This window comes from Heterocephalus glaber, unplaced genomic scaffold (genome assembly GCF_053883595.1).
Source record: "Heterocephalus glaber isolate CG9 unplaced genomic scaffold, H.glaber_assembly_v1.0 deba00000474, whole genome shotgun sequence".
NCBI lineage: Eukaryota > Metazoa > Chordata > Mammalia > Rodentia > Bathyergidae > Heterocephalus > Heterocephalus glaber.
The window spans coordinates 3290763-3306857 of NW_028258146.1; the positions used below are offsets into that span (position 1 = coordinate 3290763).

The window sequence follows — 16095 nt, forward strand, 5'->3', positions numbered from 1 at the left end:
AGTGGACTCATCTTATTTATTTATTTATTTATATATTCCCTTAAAAATGCCAAACACAGTCTACCAAATCCATTTCCATGGTCATAACCTGGAAGTAAATCTGAACCTTAATTTACTCAAAAATGAAGTAAATACTTGCCACCTACCATGGCCAGTAACTTTTATTTATTTTCCTTTTTTATTTTCTTTTAAAAACTATATTAAATATTAAGTAATTTCAAAAGAACATCCAAAGCATTCAAAAGATGGGTAAAACTGAACAGAAACACAGAAATAGAACCACTGTCAACTAATTTGTGACAAACAGTCTACTGCAATACAGTGGAGGAAAGATGGGTTTTCAATAAATGGTGCTGGAAAAACTGGATTTTCTTCAGGAACAAGAATGAAATTGACTCCTGTATTACAACTAATTTGAGGTGAGCTATAAACCTAAATATAAAATAAAAATCTCCAGAAGAAAACAGAGGAGAACATCTTCTATGAGGGAGGTAATGATTTCTTCAACAGAATATTGAAAACTACTAATCAGAAAGGAAAAAAATGGTAACTTGGGCTATATCAAAATTTAAAACTTCTGTGCACCAAAAGATACTAAGAAAGTGAAAAGGCAAGTGACAATGGGGTAATAATAATAGGGTGGTAATTAAGAAAGCATTTGTAACATAACTAGAAAACGACATATCTGAAATATATATATAGAACTCCTACAAATCAATAATGATGATACAAAGGAGCCAATTAAGTATGAGTAAATCACTGACCAGGCATTTCACAAAAGAAGATATCAGAAGGGCTAATAAACTCATAAAAAGTTGTTCATCATAATTAACTATTAAGGAAATGCTTATTAAAGCCATAATGAGATTCCAAACCCACCCACTTACAGTGACAAAAACAAAAAGGACTGACCATATCAAGTACTGACAAGGTTACAAAACAAAGAGATACAGCTAGTGGGAGTATAAAATGACACAAACACTTCAGAAAACTGCTTGGCAGTTTTTCATAAAATTTATCTAGCAAATATTCTCCTGGGTACCTACCAAAAAATAAAAATATAGGTTTGCAAAGAGTCTTGAAAATGTTGATAGTATATTTTTCAAAGAAGTCCAAAACTAGAAACAATCTAAGTGTCCACAAAAAGGTGAATGGATAAACACAATCATGGTATCCTGGAGCCACTAAAGAAGAATAAGAATAAGCTACTGTATTGCTATATGCAACAACATACATGAATCTCAAGAATAACATGTTGAAGAAGCCAGACACAAAAGACTACATGCTTTATGATTTGGTTCCTAGTCAGGCTATCTCTGTCTCTGTCTCTCTGTTTCCCTGTATCCTCCCTCTCCCCCTCTTTTTCTCCTTGCCCTCTCCCCATTTTCCTCTATCTTTTCAAGAGATAGGGTCTCAGGCCGGAGATTTAGCTCAGTAATGCTGTTGCATGCCTCCCAAGTGCAAGGTCCTGAGTTCAATGCCCAGTACACCTGCCACCGCCACCAAAAAAAAGAGATAGGATCTCATTGTGACCCAGACTGGTCTCGAACTCCTAGTCTCAAGTGATCCTCTACCCTCAGCCTCCCAAGCAGCTGAGACTACAGGTACACATATCTAGCTGTATGATTTGATGTAGGTGAAGTCTAATTTTTCCAATACTATTTGTTAGCAAGACAATCCTTTCTCCACTGAATAGCTTTTGCACCTCTGTCCAAAATCTAATGACCATATTTGTGTAGATATTTTAGACTCTCTATTCTACTAGAGATCAATCTAAATATATATGTCTGTCAATACCACAATATCTTGATTATAATACGTTTATAGCAATTTTTTTTAATTGGATAGTGTGGTTCTTCCAACTATATCCTCTCTCAAAACTGTTCTGGATACTCTAGTTTTTTTGCCTTTTAATGTAAATTTTAATATAGTTTGTCTATATACAAAAGTACCTTGCTGAAATATTGATTGGAATTGCATTAAACCTACAGGTTAACATGGAGAGAACTGACAATCAGATTGAGTTACTGACAATGAGATTAAAGATCTTTAAAAATTTCTTTCATCAATGTTTTGCATTTTTCAGTATATGAATCCTACATATACTTTGTTCAATTTATTTCTAAGTAGTGTTTACTCAATTTCAGTTTTCAGTTGTTCACTACAAGTACACAAAAATACAATAAACTTTTATATATTTCTGCATCTTAAGACTTTGATATATTCACTTATTAGTTCTAGGAGCTTTTTCACAGGTACTTCAACATTTCATACACAATCATGTCATCTACAAATGGGAGACTGACTAATTCCTTTCCAATCTGTATGTCTTTTTATTTTTATTTTTTATTTTTTGTCTTCTTGCACTGTCATGGGAATTTCCAATACAAGCTAAAGTAGAAGTAGCAAAGGAGGACATTCCTCTTTGATTTCAATCTTAGGGGAAAAGCATTTAGTATTTTACCATTAAATATGTTAGTTGTGAGGGGTTTTTTTAGGTGCCCTTTATCAAATTAAATTCCCTAATATTTCTAGTTTGATATTTTATCATTAGTTGATTTTGAATTTTGCCATATGCATTTTCTATACTAGCTTATATGACCATATGAGGTTTCTTCCTCAGTCGTTTAGTATAGGAAATTACATTGTTTAATTTGTGACTGTTGAACCAACCATACATTCCTAGGGTAAACTCTACTTGGTCATAGTGAGGTTTTACATACTGATGTGTTTAATTTGGTGATATTTTTGAGAACTATTGCATCTATGTTCGTGAGGGCTACTGGTCTATACATTTCTTGCTGTGTCTTTACCTAGTTTTATTATCAGAGCTAATAAAATAGGCCTCACAAGATAAGTGGGAAGTATTCTATTTTTGAAAGAGATTGTACAGAATTGATATTATTTATTTAAATATTTGACTGAATTCACTAGTGAAACTCTATAGACTTGACATTTTTTCTCATTTCTTTTTATTATTATTATTATACACAATCACTTTTATTATTTGTAACCCCAAATTTGTTCCTCTTAAAACAGTAATATTTCACTTTCACCAGTTTTACTTCCATTAAACCCACAACATTGTACTTTAAAATTAACTCTATGCAATTAAACCCCCAAAACATGTTTCTTATTTTGTTAAAAAGTGATAGAAAAGATAACATTATCCCAATAAGAAAACATTTTCCTTGCACTCCTTGTTTTCTTTTGATTTCCTTTAAAAGAATTATAGTGAAGAGCTATTTCAAAGGCTAATTCTTTCTCCTTCACAAGCCAGAGTCGAAATTTCCAAATATCCTTCATGTCAATGTCATCTGCAGTTATACTGAACTTTTCTAGTCTATTTGCCATTTCTTTTTCAATGCCTTCTTGACTGGTGCCCTTCACATCAATGTAGTGCCAACTGGCACTGGCATAACAGTAGGAAATTGTTTTCCAGAATCCTTCAGTTCTGTTCTGCCCAGATCCACGGATGAGCAAAGGATGAAACAAAACGGTGTCTCCTTTCTCCATCACAAGGTGCACATGGACATTGCCCTGCTCATAGTCCTGGATCCCAGGGAACATTAGCTTAAGTCCTCCCTCCCACTGTGGGTAACTATGTAGCTTCAAGAGGCCTTTACAGGTGCCTGGGAGCAGAACTAGACAACCACTATCCCAGTTAGTGTGCTCTTCATGGTCCAGCAAAGAGTGACACAGAGTCTTCTTGCCAGTGTCTAGAGGTTTGTTTATCAGCATTGTGTGGATGGCCATGATATTAGGCCAAGTAAAGCACTCCACACATTTCAGAATCAGAAGATAAGTCCAGTATCTAAAGAGCTCTTCATCTTTGAAACACTGGGTCCTTGAAATCATTTTCTCACTTGGAGTATAATGTGACTTCACAATAGACACATCTCTCACTGCCATTAATCCTGGTGCTTTCACTTCCTGTCTGCAGATTTTTTTTCAAACTTATCCCCAAAGCACTGAATACCAGCATCAGATACCAGATTTTTAATGACAAGAAACCAATTATTTTCATAAAATTTTCTCTGTTCCATGGTTAGGACATCATTATCCAATTGCTGATCATGAAGACTGGCCAGGGAAATGGTCCCTGAAGTGGGGTGAGCTACAGCGCCCTGCTCGATCAGCCTCTCACTTAACCAAACCAGCCCCACCTGCTGGTCCCCAAAGGACCCAGAGGGGCCAGTGCCTCTATTTCTTTACAAATACAAAACTATCCCAGTTTTTTGTCTCTTCTATGGTGAGTTTTGGTAATTTGTGGGCTTCAAAAGATTGCTATATTTTAAGCAAGTTATTCAATTCATATACAGAGTGCTTTTTTTTTTTGGTACCAGGGATCGAACTCGGAACCTTGAGCTTGCAAGGCAGGCGCTGGAACCACTGAGCTAAATCTCAGGCCCCAGAGGGCTTTGTAGTATTTTAAAAAAATTATTTTAGTTACTTGTGAGTCAGCAGTGATTATCTATCCCCCTATTTTATTTCTGATATTCACAATTTGTAACTTCTATTTTTCCATAGTCTAGCTAGATTAACTTTATTGACCTTTATTCAGAACAACAATTTTTGGTTTCATTTATTCTTTCCACTGGTTTTCTGTGCTCTACTTCATGATTTTCACTTTTCCCTATTACTTCTTTTTTTCTGCTTGATTTGAGTAATTTTATTTTTCTATTTTCTTAAAGTAAAAGCTGAGATTATTGGTTCAGCACAATTCTTTTTTTCTAATAAAAACATTTGATGCCAGTAAGTTCTCTCTATGGTTTCAGCTACATCCCACAAATTTTATGTTTTATTTTAATTCAGTTAAAATGTTCTTCAGTTTCCCAAGAAATTTCCTTTGACCTACAGATTATTTATAAATACATTGTTTAACATTTGCAGGTTCCTAATCTTCTGTTACTGATTTCTAGGTGAATTCCACTATGGTCAGACAACATACTTCATATGATTTTAAACTTAGATTGGTTAAGGCTCATTTTATCACTAAAGATAATGGTCAACTTTGGTGAATGATTCCCAAGCACTTGAAAAGAATGTGTCCTCTTATTGTTGGGTGAAGTGTTCCATAAATGTCATAGACCCAGTTAGTTTACTTCTCTGTTCACTTCTTTGTCCCTACTGATTTTGTGTACTAATTCTATCAATCACTGGGAAGAGTGTTGAAGTCCTCATCTCAAAGTGTGACTTGGTCTACTTCTCCTTTTAGTTTCACCCACATTCTGTTTTATGTATTTTTGAACTCTGTTCTCAGATGTATGTACATAGGATTATTATGTCTTTTTGATGAATTTTTTCCCCCGGTACCGGGATCGAACTTTGCACTTGCGAGGCAGGAGCAGTACCACTGAGCTAAATCCCTGGCCCAGAGAATTGAGTCTTTTATCATTATGCAATGTCTTCCTTTATTCCTGTTATGGTCCTCAGCATGAAGTCTAGGGTATCTGATATGAATAAAGTCAATCTACCTTTCTTTTGAATTGAGCGAACTTGATAAACTCATAATAATTCTAATTATTAATTTGCACGAATTTGAGGGTTTTCTGCATATATAATTATATCTAAAAATAATGACAGTTTAGAGCACCTTTCCAATTTTCATATCTTTTGAAAAGTCATACTCAAAAACTTCATGATTTGTTTATTCTTAGAATGATGGGGAGAGATACATCACATTCCTACCCTAATCCCTCATCACATTCTAGTCAAATGAATTCATTAACTTCTTAGTCTAAAACATGTGCAGCAATTTTCACAAAAGGTGTACAGTTACTTTTTAAATTTCTTCTACTTTTCTTTTTCTTTTTTTTTTTTTTTTTATGACAGACCTGTCTATATAGTCCATTTAGCTTCAAACTCTCCATCCTCCTGTCTCATCCTCCCAAGTGCTGGGATTATAGGCATGTGTCACCATGCTTGGCTTTGTACAGTTACTTTTATACTTTCTTAATTGAGAAAGGTCATTTTCCGTGTTCAAGCTCACAGCTTCAAGATGAAAAAAGGAATAAAAGTGAAGAACAAAGAAAACCATTACCTAGAGCCCAAATATGCCCAAGAATCTAGAGGCTCAACCAGATCTGTCTTCTACTGGATATTCTCTTTGTTGGCGTCTTTCATCCTGACTGGATATTCTCTTTGTTGACTTCTTTCATCCTGGACTCCTCTTTTGTCATCTACCTATTATAGTGCAGCTAAAGTACTGCTGCAAAACAACCACACCAGTAATCTCATTCCCTTTTCAACTGCCTTTAGTTCCTCCCACTGTCTAACAGAACACATTGCAGTCTCCAGCTCTCCAAAGTCTCTAGCCTTTACAACATATCTTGTGCCAACCCCTACAGTAGCCACTATATTAGTCAACTCTCCCAGTACTGCAACAAATTACCTGACACACACAATTTAAAGGAGGAGAGGTTTATTTTTGGCTCGCAGTTTCAGAGTTTTTCAGTCCATGATAGGCTGGCTCCAAGACAGGAACATCATGGCCAAGGAGTGTGGTAGAACAAAGCTGCTTAGCTTAAGGCAGCTGGGAAAGAGGGCAGGGGAACAGTGCACAAATGGAAGGGGCCAGAGACCAGACAGAGTACCCACAGTCACACCTCCAAGACCCACCAAGACATTCCCAGACGTATGTTTTATGAATCCCTTAGGTGGCTCTCAAGCCAAGCAAGTTGACAATTAAGCTTAACTGCCACACCCACTTCCTCCCAAAGAGGTCCCCATTGCCCATGAAATACAGCAACTATTCTCACCTGTCTGTACTTGGTTCCCTTCCTGCTTGTCAGACTGCCTGCTTGTCTCCTTATTTAACTCTGCACTATTCTTAATGGCACACTTTCAAGTTCTACCTCTTCCATGAAGTTTCGCAAATAAGAAAAGGTGGAAGGGTGTTTTCCACATTTTTGCACTATTTATCTATATGTAACCATGGTCAATTTGGGACCTGGGCAGGACTTGGATTCAAATAAGTTCTAGTCTGACACTTACATGCTTTGATTTCAGGCAAATTTCTTATGTTCTCCTGGCTCATTCCCTTTCCTTAAAAATGCATATAGAGTTTCTAATTGCATCATAGTTTATATAGTCATGTGTTGCTTAACCATAGGGATACACTCTCTCGAATGTGTCCTTGAGTGATTTTGTTGTTGTGCAAGCATCACAAAATGTGCTTACATAAATGAAAATGACAAGACTGTGACTAGTTGTGCTGTACCTAAGGCACAGATGTTATTTGTTTTTAAGACAAAAGATGTTAATGTATGGGTTGTTTTTCCTAAACCAAAACCCCAGTATTCAAGTTGAATTGCAGTGTTGGCACTTTGCAATAAATAAGTGGGTTTTGGGTTGGACTTTGGGCATGTGTCTCTAAAAGGTTCGCCATCGCTGGACTATGACATTGCTAGGTGATATAATATCATAGGACTACCATGCTATATGCAATCTGCCATTAATCTATCTATTCCATGTAGTTCCCAGGGGTCATTCTACTCTCCCATCAGGAATCTTTCTGATTGTTTAAGTCACTGCCTCATTGTTATATGCTATGTTGTCTTGTTCACTATTCTAGGCTTTTCTACTCCACTATTTCTGTATTTCTCTCAGTATTGAACACAATACACATTCACTGACTCTGAAGAGAAACTGCTTATTTTCCTCACTTTAGTAAGGGGTTATGTTAGTAAGAACATACAAAAGGCACCTGTAAATAAACTTGTACGCTGTATATGCCTACACTGCAGCATAACCCATCAGGGACCCTGCTTCCCCTCCCTCCTCTATTATAGTCTACATAATCTCAGGAGGCAGGGAAAAATCAAAAAAGGCAAGACCAGGACCTTTTTTAAAATCAGAAGAACTTGCAGTAGAGTCCCTTTGCCCTCACTTTTCTGGAAAACTACGAGACAGCTGTAGGAAAGGCAGGTAGGAGGGATTTCACCGGAAATGGAACCGGTGTTTCCTATGCACTGTGTGGATGGGATGGGGTGTGAGGAGTGGGGAAGCTTAATGGTTTCCACACAATAACCTGACCCTAATAGTGAGGCATAAGTCAGAGTATCTACCTCTTTAAGATGCAAATGAGGTTTGCTATTTTTTAAGGTACAGAGAAAGAACACATCAGAAGTAAAAATAAGGCAAGAGCAGTAGACAAAAAGGAATACATAGGGGTATATTACTTGTAACCGTGTAATAACACTCATATATGCACACATACATATATTTATGCTCATATTTATACTTATATATAAGCTTCCTCGTCTCTCATTGCAGTTTTAATTCAAGTACAAAATCTAGCCCTATCTGCTCAGGATACAGAAAAGTTACAAAAACAATGGCAATAGATGCAGGCACAATGACAATAATGGGTGTGTGACCTGGTGTGTCCCTCAAAGAGTCCACTGAGAAGAGCACATCATCTCAGGTTTACCAAAAAGAAACACTGACTAAGAAAGCCTGGAAAACACTGCTGTAGATCAGCAATAAAGGATAAAACATCATTGATACCCTGATAGAGAAAGAAGTAACTATTTTTCTGAATGTTAAGAAGAAATCCCAAAATCTAACACCAAAGGCTAGTGATCCACTGAAAGAATGAATTGGCGTGAGTTCCATTTCCACACTAGTTCTCAGCATCAGTCAGGACAGATATCAGCTTTCATGCATCACTCTAGGGATAAGAGGGTGGGTCTTCTTGGTGGTGGGTGCCAAATCTTCATGTGGCCATGCATTTGTGCATGCTGAACCATGAATGATGACTCCTACAGCTCCTCTGCACCCAGAGCAAATTCATATCAGGCAACCTAGCATGGGCAAGACTAGAGCAGATCCTAGGACAATGGCTTGATTGCAACTTTGGCCAACAGTGAGAAGTCTGGGGCAACTAGGGACCATTAACCAAGGACCATGGCACATTTATATGGGACCTACCGTTGTTCAGTAAGTAGACTGATAAAAGCAGTACTCTCCATAAACAGGGACTTTTACAGGACATAGTATGACTGTGATTCTTCAAGTCTACTGTTTTTATTAAGAAAAATAAATTCAAAATGTAAAAGTCAGGTCAGTTAGACTAGTAACTTGTGTTTTTTTTAATGTCAGTAACTTGAGTTTTATTGATCTTGTAGGGGTTTTTTGCATTTTAATTTTATTGGTACACTTTAGATATACATAACAATAACATTCTCCACAGGAAATTTGTACCTGTACATGATATATCTTGCTTCTTTTTTTTGCCCCTGTTCCCCAGTAACTTGTACAGTGAGAAATGTAGGCTCCTGCTCATCCCTGTTCGTTATCCAGAGACACTGTGGACAATGTTTTATATTCTTCCAGAGGTGCTCTATTTATTTACATGCATGTTAACTATGTATGCTTGGGAACCCGTTCACCTCATGCTTTTTACAGAAATCAGGTCAAATACAATCGACAGTGTTCTGCACCTTGCTCTTCACCCTGTCAGCATATCTTGGGGATGGGTGCGTGTTTTTGAATTTAGACTGGATTCAGATACTGTCTCACCTCTCTATGTCTCAGTCTACTTAATGAGCTACTCTTTTAAAGGATAAACTCTATGCAAATACAGATGCAAAGACCTGAAGGCCCCTTTGCTATTGTACATTTTGCTATCATAAAATCTTCATTTGTATTTTTCCCTCATCTCCAGCTGTCAAAATCTCATGCTTCCTTATAAACTAACTCCAATCACCTTTTGTTCCTTGAATCCTGACTGATTACTGAAGTCAGACATGATTGTTCTGTCCTCTCAATTATTCTAGTGTTTTATATTATCTTGTAGCATAAGTAAAAACCAGCCTCAAATATCTACAGTGTGTTTCAGTCTCAATTTCTCTCCTAGAGAAGGAGGGGAAGACTCTGACTGACTCCTCTGGTTTTTCTAAGGCCCCGAACACAGAGGTGGGCTCAAAAAAGGCAAGACAAATACTGTTTGGTGAATGAGAAATGTGTGGATCAAGAGTGTTGTGATGTGAACTGCAATCCCCACAAAAGCATGAAGTCCTAACCACAGGAACTTCAAAAAGTGCCCATAGTTGGAAATAGGGATGTTGCAGATATATATCAGTTAAGAAAAGGTTGTACAGGGATAAGGTAGACTCTCACACCCAACGTAACTAGTGTCCTTATAACAAGACACACAAGGAGACACCAAGTGACACTGGAGACAGAGGCAGGAGGGATGTGCCAAAGAACACCAAGGACTGAGAGTCACACTAGAGGCTAAGAGAAAAGCATATCTGTTCTGACACTGTTCTCAAACACCAACTGGGTGTCCTACAATTTAATTCTGACACTAACTATACAAGTGACTGTAGCTCTAACAAGTTCAGGACAGAGGGCTTCATGTGACTGCCCCCACTTCAGATCCTAGTCATAAGTTTTGGGTATCCCCAAGCTACTCAGAAATCGGCTCCACGGGTAGAAATTCAGCAGGCTTGATAATTCACTGGAATGACTCAAACTCACTGAAAGCACTGCATTTACAATTATAATCACATATGTGAAATCATAATAATAGGATATAACCATACTATATAATAACTATATACACATGTAAATATGTATACACAGAGGAGAGAGGATAGGGAAGGTGAGGAGAGAGAGGGAGAAAGGGCGTGGAGGAAGGAGGAAAGGGGGAGAGAGAAGAAGAGAGAGGGAGGAAGAGAGACAGAGATAGGCTATATACTCGGCCGTAACTACGTAAAGGATATAACTATATACAGTGGTACCTGACACCCATAGTTAATTGGTTCCAGGAGGCAAGCTGAGTACCAATTTTTTTTCATTTTTCTTATTAGTATATATTTGCAGTATAGAATGATTACATTCATTGTGAGGAGCTGGTAAATATGCATAACACATCTTAATTCTTTTTACATCCCCTTTCCCTCCCTTCCTTCCTGGTTAAAATTTTTCCCCCTATTCTTCCCCTCCCTCAATCTTTTTTATTTTTTTTCTATCATCTATCTCTTATTTTGCTCTTTATTTAGAGTTTCTCATATAAGAGAAACCATGTGATATTTAAGCTTCTTTGTCCAATTTCACTTAACATTATAGTCCTAAAGGGCATCCATATTGCTACAAATGACTCAAGTTTATCCTTCTTTAGGGCACAGTAATACCCTGTTGTGTATAATATCACATTTGCTCTATCTGTTCATCTGTTGATGGACATATAGGCTGCTTCAAAGATTTAGCTATTATGAATTGTCCTGCCATAAACATGGGTATACATGTATCACTGTAATATGATGTCTTTAACTCTTTCAGGAAGATACATACAAAGGAAATAGCTGAGTAAAATGGAATTTCTTGTTTTAGTTTTTTTAAGGAATCCCCATACTGATTTCCACAATGGTTGTACTAGTTAACATGCTCACCAACAACGAAAAAGGGTTCCTTTTTCTGCCCTGCAGCCTTGCCAGCATTTGGTGTTTTTGAGTCCTTGATGATAGCCATTCTTTCTGGAGTCAGATGGAACCTCAGTGTTGTTTTAATTTGCATTTCTCTAAGAGCCAGAGATGTTCAACATTTTTTCATCTATTTATTGGCCATTTGTATTTCTTCTTCTGAGAAGTGTCTGTTCATTTCAGGAGCTCATTTTTTGACTGGCTCTTTTATTTTGTGACTCTAATTGTTTTGAGTTCTTTATATATTCCTGACATTAGTCCTCTGTCCTAGGAATAACTGACAAAATTTTTCCCCATCCTCTAGGTTGTCTCTTCACTCTGTTGTTTCCTTTCCTGTACAGAAGCTTTTTAATTTAAAAATACAAAATTATTATTTTTAAATTCTTAATGTTATCTCGGTGCATCAAACAAATTGTTTTGGCTGGAAAGGGTAGTGACCCATGAGACAATCAACATCCACAAGTTTTAGACTTTGTGAGGATTACCAAACAAAGGACAAGTACTAGTACAAATTTTCACATCAAAATGCACTGAGTACCAAATATGACAAGCTTCAAAGCAATAAAGCACTAAGGTATATGATTGTAAAAGATACAACTCAGTGACTCCTGAGTGGAAGAACAAGGTAGGGTAAAGTCTAGAGTAGGGAGAGATGCAGGAGCTTCCATGCCCTCTCCCTGTGGAACTGGGGTACATCACCTACCAAGCATATCATACGGTCCCCAACTAGGAAGCCTCATTGAACTTGGGTGGCTAGAGTTTTTATTTGGGGTTTTATTATATAAGCATGGCTGATTAGATCCTGGACCACAGGACTGAGCCCAATCTCTAGCTGTCCACTCAACCTCTCCCCTCTTCAAGGTTGGGTTGGCCCAAACTTTCAACCCTTTAATCACAGAGTTGGTCTTCTTGGTGAACAGTTCCATCTTGAAGCCTCTGAGGGATGCCCACCATGAACACCCTATTAGTGTAAGAAAGACATTCCCTTTGCCAAAGAAATTTCAAGGATTTTTTGAAGTTCTGTTCTAGTAACTGGAGAAAAACTCAGGATATTCTTTATTATACTACAATGGAACAGATTCTTTCCTAAAGCCTTTAGAGAGTAAGGCTCTCCTGGCATCTTGATTTAAGACTTCTAGGATCCAGAGCTAGGGAAAAATAAATTTATATTGTTTTAAGCCACTCAGCTTAGGATGATTTGTTAGGGCAGCACTTGAAAACTAGCACAGTGGATTTCTCTTACGGGTAACACTCCAAGTTAAAATAGGAGTGCCCTACTCATTCCCTTTTTCCATGCCATCCAACACCCACTGGGATATCCTCAGACCTCTTTTCTTCATAGAACACTCCCCATTTCAATTTCACCTACCTGTTAATGATTCCTAACTCTATCATTCCTAGATCTCTCTCCTAAGCTTTAAACACTTACCCCAGCTGCCTACTGGGCTTCTCCCCTTGCATTTCTCACAGGCTACTTTTCAGTGATTGGCACAATCACCTACTCTTGCTCAAGTCTAAACCTCAGCAATAATGAGCTTTCCCTCCTGTGGCTTTTAACATTCAACCAAGGCCCCCGACTCAACATTTTCATAATCTGGGATTTTTCCGTATCTCCCAGTCTCATAGCTACAAGTTAATCCAAATGACTATCATCTCACTAGGATTTCCTCATGTATTGGCCAGTTTCACATCACTATAGTGAAATACCAGAAGCAGGCTACTTATGAACAAAAGGTTTATTGAGCTCACAGATTTGGAGGTTCAAGTCCAAGATCAGACAGCCCCACTGTTTTGGGGACATCATAGCAGGAGCATAAGTCAGAGGGAGGGCTCACATCTTGAGCCAGAAAGCAGACAAAGAACCATGGCCCTACATTCCCCTTCAAAGAACCCCTCCCCTGACCTAAGGACCTCCAATCAGGTCCCACTTCTTAAAAGTCCACAGCACTTCCCATATCACCACCCTGGGAACAAATCACACATGAAACTTTTGAGGACATTCATTAAAATCACAGTGCCTACTTAGTTTCCTAGTTAATAGTTTCATACACTAACTAGTCTCTCACCCAGTTTTGCTGGCCTTCATTTGGTTCTCTACTTTGAATCCTGAGTGATCACTCTAAAACCCATGCTATTAAAAAATAATAATAATAATAACAACAGCAGCTCATACTTTCTGAGGATTTACTCTGTCCCAGTAACTACATTAAGTACATGTATTAATTCATTAAAATAACATCATAAAGTAGGAATTATTATTGTCCCCATTTTGCAGATAAGAAAATTGAGGCTTAAAAAACCTAAATTACTCGTTCAAGATTTAACAACTAGTAAATGAAAGCCAACATATGAATATAAATAAATCTAGCACCTAAATCCACACTTATAACTCAAAAACTATGGGAAGAGTTCACTTGGTAATTTACACTGATGCTTTATTTGCTGTTCCCAGCATTATGAATTCTGTAATTACTGTCAGGAATATCATAGTATGGGCAATAAATCACATGGCCACCCTATTTACAAGCCTCATCCCCTCTCCCAGTGATAACTCCCAATGATACGATGACACTGACAACTTATTTTACTTCCTTGAAAGTGCCACACTGATATTAATCTTGGCAATCACACATGCCATTCCTACTTTCCTTAGCTTGCTAACAATTCCTTACTCTGTAGGTTTGGCTCTTATGACTTCCTCCAACTCCAGCTATAGCCAAACTTACTTATGCTCTCAGAACACTACGAACACCTCATCTACTATCAGAGATACCAATTTTACTGTAACAGCCTAATTGCTTTCCTACCTAACCTCATATATGTAGCAGAGGGCCTGGCACTTAGTAGGTGTAGTGGACACCAGATTCCCCGTAGGAATAAAGGATTTATTCCCAGCTGCTAGCAAGAGTCTGGAACCTCCCTAGACTATTTTCCTCTTGACAATGCCTCAGCTGAAGCGCACACCATTTCTCAACAGAAGCCCAATTCAAATGACAGATCAATGCAAAAGTATAAAGGCTCACTCACCCCTTTCTTCTCACCTCAGGACAGCTCTGAATCCACCTTAGTTCCAGAGCCCAAAGCAGAACCAGCTGAAGTCTCCATGGGAAATGCATCGACTCCCCCTTCTTAGTCCTGTTCCTTCCACTGCCTTTCATATGTGCCAATGCTAAGAGTGCCTCCTATAAGTAGTCTGCTTGACACTGTCAATATCTGCTTTCCAGGGACCCAGCCTATGACAGCGGTGATCAATAAATATCTGCTAAATGAATGATATCTTTACTTTATAAGGTGCCATGCCTTCTACATTGATCTTGATACTTATGACCATACCAAGAATGATCATAGTTTGGAGTTAAAGATAAATTACCAAGGACTTACTCTAAAGCCATGTCAGATTTTTGCTAACAGAAAAATCTTGGAGATTATGAAGACATGATTACAAATCTATAGCTACATATGCTGCACGGGAAATCCCAATTTAAGTGGTGATTTAAAAAAGGGAAAAAAAATTCCAATTTTGACACCTTTCAGAGCAGCATGTACAGCCTCACTGCCATACTCCGAATGAGATCTACTACTACTGTTTGCAAAACACTAACAACAACACAAACAGGATACAGAGAAGAGTAAGTCCTTATCCTTGCAAAGATGTAAAGCTTCCAGCTTAGTGAGCAAAACAAAAACAGGAAGGAGAAATCAAAGCAGGATCAAGGAAATCACATAAGAAAACAAGGAGAGTACGGTGGAAAGACAAAGGAAGAACAATTGTGGGGAAAGACTAGAAGGGATGACATGTGAATTGAATTCTGAGAATGAATTTGACAAATGAGTCGCTTGTTATTCTGTTTCAGACACTGTGCTGGAGATGTACAGATTAATACAAGAGACAGATAAATGTAGAACTCTAGCCACACAACATAACACAACACATTACTCAATACATTAGTATGAACCACTGCTTTGAAATATAAAAGAATAGTAAAATAAATAGAAAGGAGAGCAAATAGCTTAATGGTGGGAACAATGAATGACAAAACACACCCCATGATACAGTCTATAAACTAAAGTTTGAGGACTGAATGCCCCATGAAAAATGGTTTTCACACTCAAAATGCTTGTTAAGCCAAGTTACACAGTACATTGTTGGCTATTTATCAGAATGCTCTCTTCTTCCTTTCTAAAGCAAATCTAATTTTGTCCAAGTATCCATCCCTCTCCCATAGTCCCTTGAGTTAGAGGAAACTACCTACCTCTAATTCCAGATGAAGTCTTGATGGCTCTAAGCCAGTCATAATCCTACCTTTCTTGTCAGTGACTAGTTCAAAGATGCAGGCTTCAGCCCAATCAGTCTACCACATCCCCTCCCTCTGGCATGTGTTAATGGTGAAGGGTAAACACGTGAGTGAAACAGACCAACTTAGACTAGAGGAAAAGTCTCTTAACCCATGATCTTGGGATGTTTCTCTTTCTCTTGACTCCTCTTTGGTTGTAAAAACAAAAGCAAAGCACTTTAGTTACTGCAAACAGCTGTATTTTGACCATGAAAAAGTTAATCTGAGAAGGCCAAGATGCCAATGAGAGCAAAGAAAAATGGAAAGACAGCAAGTGCTTTAAATCACAAGGTACTTGAACTCTGTTTACCTGTGGATGTCCTCTCATC

General features: G+C 37.8%; 1 protein-coding gene and 1 pseudogene across 13 annotated transcripts in view; both read right to left on the reverse strand.

Moving 5' to 3' along the window:
- Nucleotides 1-16095, reverse strand: part of Arhgap44 (Rho GTPase activating protein 44) — a 188894-nt gene that overhangs the window by 158585 nt on the left and 14214 nt on the right. The window lies entirely within an intron of this gene.
- LOC110346934 (phytanoyl-CoA dioxygenase, peroxisomal pseudogene) lies at nt 3019-4209 on the reverse strand (annotated as a pseudogene).